This window comes from Maniola hyperantus, chromosome 17 (genome assembly GCF_902806685.2).
Source record: "Maniola hyperantus chromosome 17, iAphHyp1.2, whole genome shotgun sequence".
Classification (NCBI taxonomy): domain Eukaryota; kingdom Metazoa; phylum Arthropoda; class Insecta; order Lepidoptera; family Nymphalidae; genus Maniola; species Maniola hyperantus.
Window position 1 is genome coordinate 10,423,641 of NC_048552.1, and position 11,597 is coordinate 10,435,237.

The window sequence follows — 11,597 nt, forward strand, 5'->3', positions numbered from 1 at the left end:
CACGATTTTGAAAGTGATATTTGATTACTTAAAACGCTCCGAATTAGAGGTGCGTGGCGGGGATCGAACTCCCGATCTCTCGAATAGAAGGCGGACGTCCTAACCACTAGGCACCACAGCTGAACCGTTAAAGACCATTTGCCTAAAATCTTATCTTCAAAGACTACATGAGACAGAAAATTCGACTCAGTCTTAGGTTGTGTCCAAAGAAAATAAAAATTTCTAATTGAGGAGGAGAAAAAGCAGATTCTTTAATACATCTAGATAGGTACAGTGAGACAAGGCTCTCTTGGCACTTGAATGACATTGACAGGGGGGCGCTGTTGGAGAACAAAGGCTTAGATTATACAAACGAGGACAAAGGGGACACTTGACGACAACGTTAGTTCCGATTTTCGCCACGCGCCAAGATAGCCTTGTCGCGCTGTACTTATTATTTACGTGCACAAAAACATCGTCTTCCTACGTAAATACCAACGTCAATTATACACAGCGAGTGATTGTTGAATTGACCGCGCATGATTCATTCTCTTGAATCATTATACCGGTTTCCTTGTAAAGACGATGTTTGGCTTAGCGACCGACACCGTGGTCACTGGATTGAATCTAGATTTTTAGGCTGTACTTACGTTAATATATAAACTTTTGCTTGTAAAATAAGCAAAAAAATGTCCCTGTTTAAAAAGCGATTTGGATCTTATTTTTTTAACCAATTGCATTGACTTAAATACTTATATTACTTCATATGGACAGGATTATTGAACACCAATGCAACCTCAGTGACGTCTGGATTTCAAACGGGTCGTTCATTAGTACTTATCTAAGAGGTGACGCTGATTCATTTGGTTCCTAAACAGTGAAAACTTTTGTTTGCTTGACCAATTTAAGTATATCGATGACCAATTGGAACTTTTTATCAAGTTTGGGCTCATTCGACTAACGACTTGCATCATGCGTCCTTTGGTAACTAACCCTTGTCTGCAATCTCGCCTGGCGGTAAGTGATGATGAAATCTAAAATGGAAGCGGGCTAACCTTAAAGGGGTTATGATAAAGTATGAAAAATCTATATAATAAGCTCCGTATTTAAATAAACATGATCAATAAACAAACTGCGTAACGAATTACTTAATTTCAATACTCCGAACCACATTTATTAATATTAATAACGTACAACGTAGGATTTATCAGTTGATATGTGACTCAACAGACTGTTTGCCTAATATTGTGTTCATAATATTACGGCTACCTTTATTAAACCACGCTGGTTCCGCTAACGAGGATATTATATTAATTGGCATTTACGTACCTACATACTATAAGTACATCGTGATTCGTGAGATCAACAATTCTTACTAAGATTAGCAACGTGTGTCTGTCTGTTTGTCTGTTACTTTTTCACAACTCATCCGTTAAACCGATTTGGACGAGAGTTAGTTTGCATCCTAGAGATGGTCATGGGCTCATGGATTCTTTTTATGTCGGAAAATCAAAACGCTCCCTCGGGATTTTTAAAAACCTACATCCACGCGGTGCGGCGGAGTGGCGGGCATAAGTACATAATGTGTTAGAAATTAGAATGGTGCTCTCGCATCGAAAAGCGCAGCGTTGAAAGACTCCCCACTAGGTGGACAGACGACATCAAACGAGTCGTAGGTCGCTAAAGTCAGGTGGCGCATATGCAGCGGCAATAGGTGGGTCGGGGATAATAGCTCGGAAGTCGAAGGATGGATGATGTTAAAGTCCCATGTGGTGGTCATGACCAGACACGAGAAAATCAACCTGAAACATCCTCTTAATTTTATAAGACCTCAGCGCGCACCACCCGTGCCGCTGAGGTCGCAATTACCGACTCGCAAAGCTTTAGGGCCGGTTGTTTCAACAAACTTTGACGGACACGTAACCTTTAAATATGGCGCTAACGAACGTAAGTAAAGAAAAAGCGTTGATTCAGCATCTATTAGCGCTAACGTTCGTTAAAATGTTACGTTTACGTTAACCAGTGCTGGCGCCATTGGTGATCGTCAAATCAGTTCGTAACTTCATACTTCTTACAAACGGAATATTTTATTTACAAATTATAATGGAATCAATTTAATTCAAAGCTTTTAATGGTAGTTTTTTTGAAGATGAAAGATAATTTGTAAGAAAGAAAAAGTGTTTAAAATGCGAAGTAGCAATATTAATAACTATGTATATAATTTAATATACTTAAAATGAAATAAAAAAAGGATACGGAGAAGTAAGTTAATTTTTAGGGTTAGTTTCGCAACCAAAATAACAATGACGAACAGTTTTTTGTACATTGAAGCAACGCACTTAAATTAACAGATGTTAAAGTTCGTCTACGTCTGTTAAATTTTAACGAACGTATCTTACGGAGACCAATGGTTTGAAACAACCGGCCCTAAGTCCGCGACAGCCATCCGCTCTAGCCCGCGCCAGGTGCTCGATTGCATTAGAATGACAGCTACTACGGTGTCACAATCACAAACCGCTCGCTTACTATTGGCTACAATGCATTGTTGCAACATGAATAGCACAACTTCAGCCAATCACAATAATTTAAGATTGTAATAATGATTGATGCAGGTTTTACAAAATCGCCCTACAGGTTAGCACGGGGGCTGTGCGGGTGTGCGGGGCGTTCCCTCCCCGATTGCCATTCCAACCTGTCGTGCTATACTGTAGAAGTTACAAGGAAATTGACTTGTATTTCTTCAGGTTTCGAGAATGATCTAAACTGTCGGATGTCCTTCTTAAATATTTCACAGGCGTCGCCGCAGTAAAACTGTCAGTATAAAATATTAAAGTAGACGAAAACGGCTGAAATGTCGACATATTAAAAATGAAATCCAATCTTCTCTAGTGCTTATAACGAGAGACCGTAGAATAGTGGATGTTTAATTTTAATTTCGCTTAGTTTTTCCATTTATCATTTTGTTGGATTACCTTGGCTTGGCTTTAATATAAATCTACCCACTCTATAAATTTAAAGTAATTATTCCTCAAACATAAATCTACTTACCTATGTATTATATGAAACTATAGCTGATGCCCGCGAATTCGTACGCGTGGATTTAGGTTTTAAAAATTCCGTGGGAATTCTTTGATTTTCCGGGATAAAGCCTATGTCCTATGTCCTCCGGGTCTTAAACTATACCCATGCAAAAAATCACGTCGAGCCGTTGCTCCATTGCGACGTGATTGAAGGACAAACCAACAAACACACTTTTGCATTTATAATAGGGGTAGTGATCATCATCATCATCATCATGATCAACCCATCGCCGGCTCACTACAGACCACGGGTTTCCTCCCAGAGGGAGAAGGGTTTTAGCCATAGTCTACCACGTTGGCCATGTTGTGCGGATTGGTATATGAAATCAATCAATCAATCAGCCTGTTTGCGTCCACTGCTGGACATAGGCCTTCCCAAGAGCACATTTGAAATCATTTTCCTAAAATTACTTAACCGTAGATAGGTATCTAGTATCTACCTATAGACAGTACCTATGATATTTCGTTCAAGGAAACAATATTCTTTTTAAAAGGATGAAGAAGTTTAATTCTATAGGATCTAGTCCTATCTACATAAATAAAAGGTCTACTTTTAGGAAGATATCTCTTTGATGTTTTAGAGTTTATTACCATATGGAATGGAACAAGGTTAATTGGTATGCCTATTAGTAGAAAAAAGTAGAGCACCTAGTTTATTTTTTATTTTTATTAAAAACAACGCATACCTAACCTATTTTATCAATGTAATGAGCAATTGATTCGAATTACAAATCGCTCTACATTTGAGAGAAGTAGAGACGGCCTCTCTTCGATCAAGTAGGTATAACCTATTTCTTTTGAAATTCCGTATTTCTTTTGAAACCTCAGTAAACGAAAACCTTTTTACCCTTGCCCAGTGACCTTAATACGGAGTCGCAAGCTATTTCGCAGGTAAATAAAAACCCTGTATGTGAGGATCATGCAATAGTTATATTATCACATTATTCCCTTTCTGCAGTAGGGACGAAGACCGTTACATTTAAATTTAAAACCCCTACAGATGCACCAACATGCTCAGTGCCAACACGTTACAACCCAGGAGCAGGCGGGTCACCTGATGTTAAGTGATTACTAGCGCTCATGAATATTTGCAGCACCAGAGGAACTGCCGATGCATTATGCGATAAATGCGAAAGTGTGTCTGTCTGTCTGTCTGCTAGCTTTTCACGGCCCACTTATCACAACGTTAGTTACGAAATATTAGTTACCATTGTGGACGGAAACAACCAAAGTCGGCCGTGCGACTACAATCTCTGATAAAGTTGGCATATCTATAAACTCTTTAAGAAATAAGAACAGCTGTTTGCACACCACACCTGCCTTACCGGCTGCGAAGACATCTTGTATTCTTGATATTTTTATAACAATGGCCACCGAGTTCGATGTTCGATGTTTGAAAAGGGCACTTGAATAATAATTCGCAAATGTCAATCGATTAATGTCATATTTTTAGAATTGGAATTACTTACTATCAAAGAAGTTGGAAGTACTACTACGTAGCTTACTATTTCTTGAACAAGACGTTAAAGACGAGGATTCGTAATATAAGTCCTGCAAATTGCTATTGCGCTGGAACCATGTCTCATTAACAACGAAATGACGTCATCTTGATGTCAGCCGAAATAAGAATATACCATCAGCTCGAAACTTCATCAGTCTAGTGCTGACGTCACTAAAATGACGGCCATGCGTATTAGCAATTTGCGGGACTTATATAAGAATTTCATTTACAAAATATGCGCAGGCTGATATACTAAGTATAAAAAAGTCTGAAAAGGTTATAAATCCGCCGCGGTAGCTAAGAAATATAGAATCAACGGTCTGGTGGAGATGATGCCGTCTAAAATGGAAGCGCCTGGAGGCGACCTATGAATGGAAGTTTATTAGACCCATATGTGGCGCGTACCGCTACCGATGTTCTATCGATATGCTAACAACAAATCGAAAAACAAACATCGAACGTTTCCATTGATGCATATCGATTTGTCATTCCTGTAGAATGAACAGAATAATCGAACACGCGCCTCATACTTACATCTGTTTACCAATGTGGATGGAAGGGTTTTGTAAAAGCAATACCTATCATAAATCTTAATCATAAATCGTTCTTCGTCCAAATAAATAAGTAATAGTGTCACTCGGGAATGAGGAGATTCGTAGGTAAGAGAAGTGGTTAGGGTTCCAGTGTTAGAATAAGGACCTCGCAAGTCGCAACGGAAAGCGCAGCATTGGTAGGTAGAACCTCCACTAGGTGGACGGATGACATGAAACGAGTCGGAGGGAGCTGTTAGCTTCAGGCGGCCCAAAACCGTGGCGTGTGGAGTGGAAGTCCCCACAAGAGACCTATGTCTAGCAGTGGACGTCTACGATATGCGACGTGTCGATCTGACAGTAGATACATCGATATTTGTGTCATTGTTGCATTTTTCCACACATTTTTCATTTTTCCATAGATTTCATAGAATAGTAGAGGAGTTTGAAATTTTTTAAATTGCTTTAGGTAATTATTTAAGTATAGGTAATTTAATTGATGAATTTTATTATTCTTAGGTTAATTGGATTTTGTTTTTGTTAATACAAATACTTGAATTTAAAAGTGTAAAATTAAAATAATAAGTTATTTTGCATGCCACTCCATGGCAGATTGTAGCTACTATACCCAGAAACATAACATCTATTGTACCTACCTCAATCTATGCAAATAAATAAATAAATGATAATGATTATGATTATAGGATGAGGGTCCATATTTCGATTTACCTCGGAGGACAATATAAGATCGAACAAGCGCCTCGGAATGCTTAGTTGTAAAGTTAAGCATACTTACTCATAACTCCTACCCTCGACGTTCGGGCCTCCATTCATTTTCCACATTCCCAAGAATCCTTCGTATTATCATGCCTACATGTATGCTTATATACTTACCTACTGGGGGCAGAAGGTCAAAAGAAGACACGGTCTGCCTGACCGGTCTCGTCTGTAAACTAATACGACAAAGTAGGCTTACGACATTCAAATTGAGCCCATAGCAGTATCATCTTCACAGGCTTATTTAAAAATCTTTACTTGAAAGTGTCCAGTTTAAGAAATTAGTCAAAATAATGAGTTTGACGTGAGCTACTCACAAATTAGGGCGAAATTTGAATGCCATTAGTCTACTTTGTCGCATTCGTTTACAATTTGTGAAAAATCAAATTAAATTTTAATTTCGCGGGCAGACCCGTGTCTTGGGCCTTAATAGCAACGTAAAGCTCAATTTAGAAGCTTGTGATTTTGTATGGAGGTTCACTCTATAACTTAGACCCCACTTATAGAAACGATTTTTAGAAATATCACTCGTGCAAAGGCCGAAGCCGAGGATCAGCTAGTACCTCTACCTAAGTAGGTATATCATTGAAGTATGGAAAAAAAAGAAAGTGTTCATTAAAAGGTATTAAAAAAATTAATTCCTAGTTTTTTTTCAATTCTTCAGCCCAATTATAGACTTCCCTCTATAAGAGAAGAGAGAAAATAATGTAGACCTTAGAACAAACACCACACTGCTGATCCAATGTGCAGAACTGCAAAGGTCAATATTGATGTATAAAAATCGGTCAAGTGCGAGTTGGACTAGCACACGAAAGGTTCCGTACCATCATACAAGAAATAATACTTTTTAAATTTTCATGGCAGTCGTTATGAAATTTTTATTATTTGTTGTTATTGTTTATAGCAAGCAGTGGACGTCTATCGGTTGATGATGATGATTGGTTATAGCGGCAATAAAAATACAATAATATATTAGGTGAAAATTTCAACTACGGTTCACGAGATATAACCCGCTGACAGACGGATGGACAGCGGAGGCTTAGTAATACGGTCCCTTGGATGTGGAACTCTAAAAAGTATTAGCTTGCCAAAGGATTTAAATATACTTAAAAAATACCCTTGCTGGGACCAATCAAGGACGTACAGTACGCGGCAGAAAGTAATGTACATCGACATTTAGAAGGAGATAGCAGATTTGTAGAGCGTTGTCCCTGTCATTATGACCGACAAAACGTCAGGTATGAGTGACATAGACAACGCTCTACAAAGCCGAAATGTCATTCTAAAGGCCGATGTACATTACTTTCTGCCGCGTACTGTATTTAAGAAAGATTGAAAAACTGTAGGTACCTATATATTATAGACCACACCGCCAAACAAACCTTTTGTCTCCAAAAATAAAAAGCCCTACTTAATATTAATAAAATTCTCATTATGGGCAGTATAAAACTTTTTGAAGGATAATCTCCGCGCAGAAACAATTTGAGCCAAATGTACACAGAAGGGTGGAAGTTTGAAGGAGTGAGGGAACTCAACAAGGGAACATCTGTTACAGGAATAATAAATATTGAAAGAGTTTCGACGAGTAAATACTTAGTTACTTTATGAAATAACAATTGTATTTCATGGTATAACAGAAGTAAAGTATTGAAATTAACTGTATTTGAATTTATTCAATTTACCATCCATACTAATATTATAAATGTGAAAGTGTGTCTGTCTGTCATTCTGCTAGCTTTTGTATGGGAGCCACCTTAAATATTTATTTTATTCTGTTTTTAAACGACTTCCAAAAAGGACCGACCGATTCGACCCGGTTTTTTTACCCTTTGGGTACGGAACCCTAAAAAATGCAAATCGCTCCACCCTAAAATAGCCCCTCTTTTTGCGTCGAGGTTGAAAATGGGGTAACTTTGGCAGCAACTATAGTGTAAACTGGTTCTTTAAGCTATAAGGCTCTACCTTTGAACCTTCGATGTTTCTGTTTACTTCGAAAAGGGAGCGTGATTGCCTCTTTAACGAAGATCACGTTTCGCACGTGTCGCATTTGCGAAACAAACATTTTGCAGACGTGCCTAATACCTACTACCTACCAAACTTTGTTTTCATGAACTTTCATGTTTAATGGACAGGAAAGTCGAAGGTTCCTGCTACACCGTAATATAATGTTCATTTTGTTAACTTTTTACGGTACGAAGACTCGGACGACGAGAGGAAGGTCTCCAGTCTTCAACATAGGTACTCTCACTTTTAAAGTCAACGTATAAGTCCCGTAATGCGCGTGGCCGCCATTTTAGTGACGTCAGCACTTGACTGAAGTTTCGAGCTGATGGTATATTTTTATTTCAGCTGACGTCAAAATGACGTCATTTCGATGTTAATGAAACATGGTTCCAGCGCAATAGCAATGTGCGGGACTAGTCTTTTTTTTCTTCTTTTTTTAATTTCTAGACTAGAGTCTAGATTCTATTGTGTGGGCCTTTCAGGAGTTTGGAGTAAACAGGGTAGGTACAGTACATATAGTATACTAAGAGCATGTGAATATGTGAGCATAAGAAGAACATCCTGCCTGAAAACCTACGCACATGGTTTGATAAATTTTTTTATCAAAAATTTGATAAAATTTTAGCATCTGATTCTTCAAAGTTTCATACCTAGGTAGTAGGCGCCTAGGTACACCTATTGCCCCTCGAAAAGTAGACTACCTAGATATAAAATAAGAAATCATCATCAACCCATCGCTGGCTCCCTCAGAATGAGAAGGGTTTGGTCATAGTCTACCACGCTGGCCAAGTATTAGCCGACTTTAATGGGAAACTTTCATCTTGCAGGTTTCCTCAAAATGTTTAAATCCAGTGATATTAACGCGCGCTCTGAATATTAAGTTCGAAAGTCAGAGGTGCGTGCCAGGGATTGTACCGCGGACCCCCCGAACGGGAAGCTGATGTCCTAACCACTAGGCTATCACCTATCACCGCTTGTAGTGTAGGTGGTTACTTACTTAGGACCTGATAGATAAGTAGGTAAGTAATAAACTTATTTAACAGTTACCTATACAATTCAGAAGCCGCTTATTAAGTTATTTCTACGTAACTACAATTCTTGAGACATAATTACCTACCTACCATCACTTAAATACTAATTAAGTACCATAACGTAACGTACTATTTTATTAAAGGTCCCAGAGGCCCAAGGGCAAGGGCCAGGCCCCAGGGCCCGTGTCCTTGAATACGTTGAGGTGTGACGGAAGAATCGATTCACCGCACACGTTTTCATACGCACTGTGTTAACTTATTGCTAGGGGAGCCATTCTTTTTTATGATGTGCTACAAAAAGCAGTATATACTATAGGTAAACTATAATACTTAATTTCATTTTTCTAAAAACATTTTAGAAAAAATCAATCCATAAAGAAAGGAAGAAACTGTTTGTCTGTCTGTAGATCTATCTTGTTACTTTTTCACCGCCCGCCCATCCATTTTACTAATTTTGATGAGGTATACTACAGAGATAGCTTGATAAATAAACTGATATAGGTACCTAAATGACATGGTTTTTCAATGGTGAAATTCAGTACTACGCAGTTTTGGTTTGTTACAACTTTAACAATATTTTCTGGCAGAATTTGCTTAACAGTTTTGTCACATTTATCATTATCGTATAAATATATCCATATATCGAAAACAAACCGGAAAGAAAGTCGGGAAATGTTTCTCAGTGCTCTCTTCTAAATCTAAACATCGCTTAAGAATTTCGCTTCGTTCCCCAACCACAAATACTTAATTTCGTAAATTCCAAGTACACGATCTCCAGCTCTACGCAAAGATGTTTATATAAATAGCGACTCTTGTGAAGATGCAGAGCAATAAAGAGCAATTCTGCTCGCACAACACTGCGACCCAAAATTTTGTAAACGCCTCTCTTTCTATCACGTAAGCTCTCTCTTGCCGTCGAACGAGCGCGGCGCGCTCTCGTAGGTATTATAATATTTCTTGGGTCCCGTGATACGAGAAGTGAGCCCGGCCTGTCCCAACTCCACTTTTAGCATCATAATAATGGCCACCCTTCTCTTGACTAATGTACTCGCTGTGCTCGTGATCGTTCGATCGTTAACTGTATTAACTCTTCAAACTTTGGTACTTATAACTATTCGAAGAACCGCAAACTTCCATTAAAACACTATAGTCTATAGCAATATACCTATTATTATAATTTATCCTTCCATTTTCTTCGTTCAACTTCCAAAACGATAAATAATTAGCACCTATAGAGAAGTATAGCTTACAGTGGGCAGTGTTCTGAACTTTGTCCCATTGAAAGTAGATTTAAAAGGAGGCTACCTATTTATAACTATGTGGTTAGTAGGTAGTTAAACAAAACTCATCCTATTTCTTAGTGATAGTTCCCAAACCTGTTTGAATTTAACGGCCGTAACGTTAAATGACATTGACGGGCAGTTATAGGTATAACATAATAATTCTACAAGGAATTTCGAAATGATAAAATTATTATTATACAATAAATAAATGATTTTAATATTTCACGTAACTAGTTGATTACTTACATAAATTATGTAGTTCGTTCTTCATACAGTAACTTTTGAAAAAATACATTATAGATAAAATTTAAAAAAAAAATCATAGTGATGGACCTATGCAATAAAAAAAGAAAATCGATAAATCAATGCAGAATTGCCAATTAAAAAAATAGTTATATCGAAACTCCCTATTAGGGTTGATTATGAGTAGATAGTGTTGCATATTCCACTAAGAAAAATATCCATCAAAACTTATAGGTAGATAACTCCACATTAGACGTTCTTCGTGTTAAGATCATCGCTAACTAACCCTGATTAAAAGTGTTCCGATGTTTAGCAAACCTCGCGACCACAATATGTTGCAATTAGACCTTGTTTAATAGCAATATTTTGTGATCATTTTATTTTTCCTCCTTAGATAATGAAGTTGCGTACAATTGTGGTATTATAAGAAATAAAGTTTATTATTTGATTTGTACAATAACTAGGTACAATTAAATATTTGAATACTTAATAATGAAATATTAAATAAAAATATTTAGGTAGATCCATAAAATAATATTAAAAGTTATTGGTACTTTAGGCGTCAGATGAAAATATTATTTGTTTTCATATAAGTAATTTTTTTAAAATATAAATATAAGTAATTTTAGTATAGTATATTATTTTTAATAATTTATAAAATACATACATGAACCGGAGACATGACACTCATTGAGAACACACTGATATATTATCCAGGATTCCAGCTCAATCATTGTAGAGGCTGTCATTTTTCCAATAAGTAGCAGAAACCGATTAGTCAATAAATGCAAAATATAGTATCTTTCACTTAAAACCTTTCACTCCACATTTGTATTTAATATAAAAAATGCACAATCCATTGCCTTTCAGTTAATATTATTTGTCCTCATGTAAATACTCCTTGGTCATGCGAATCGTATGCAATGTTTTGATACCGCCCACGTAGGTCAGTAGCTTTCGCTTTAAATATGAAATGTATGACTGTTCGAACTTCGATCATACATTCCCTTCAGACACTGATGTATTTCTGTGCGAGCAGCCCTGGCTGGAAGCGGAAATTAAATCAAATGCTGCTATATGAATGAGACTTAATTTCCCTTATGAATATTATTAAAAAGATATTCAATTCCAAACCAGTAATTTAATACTATCAAGAATAAAGGATAGTT

General features: G+C 37.2%; 1 protein-coding gene across 1 annotated transcript in view; it reads right to left on the reverse strand.

The window, feature by feature from the left end:
• The window catches only part of sigmar (Tumor necrosis factor alpha-induced protein 8-like protein sigmar), a 40,689-nt gene extending 29,224 nt beyond the window's left edge, over positions 1 to 11,465 (reverse strand). Inside the window, exon 1 of the mRNA XM_034977452.2 lies at positions 11,096 to 11,465. The gene's annotated coding sequence lies outside the window, so the exon portion shown is untranslated. The remainder of the gene's footprint in view (positions 1 to 11,095) is intronic.
• Between the last annotated feature and the right edge of the window lie 132 nt (positions 11,466 to 11,597).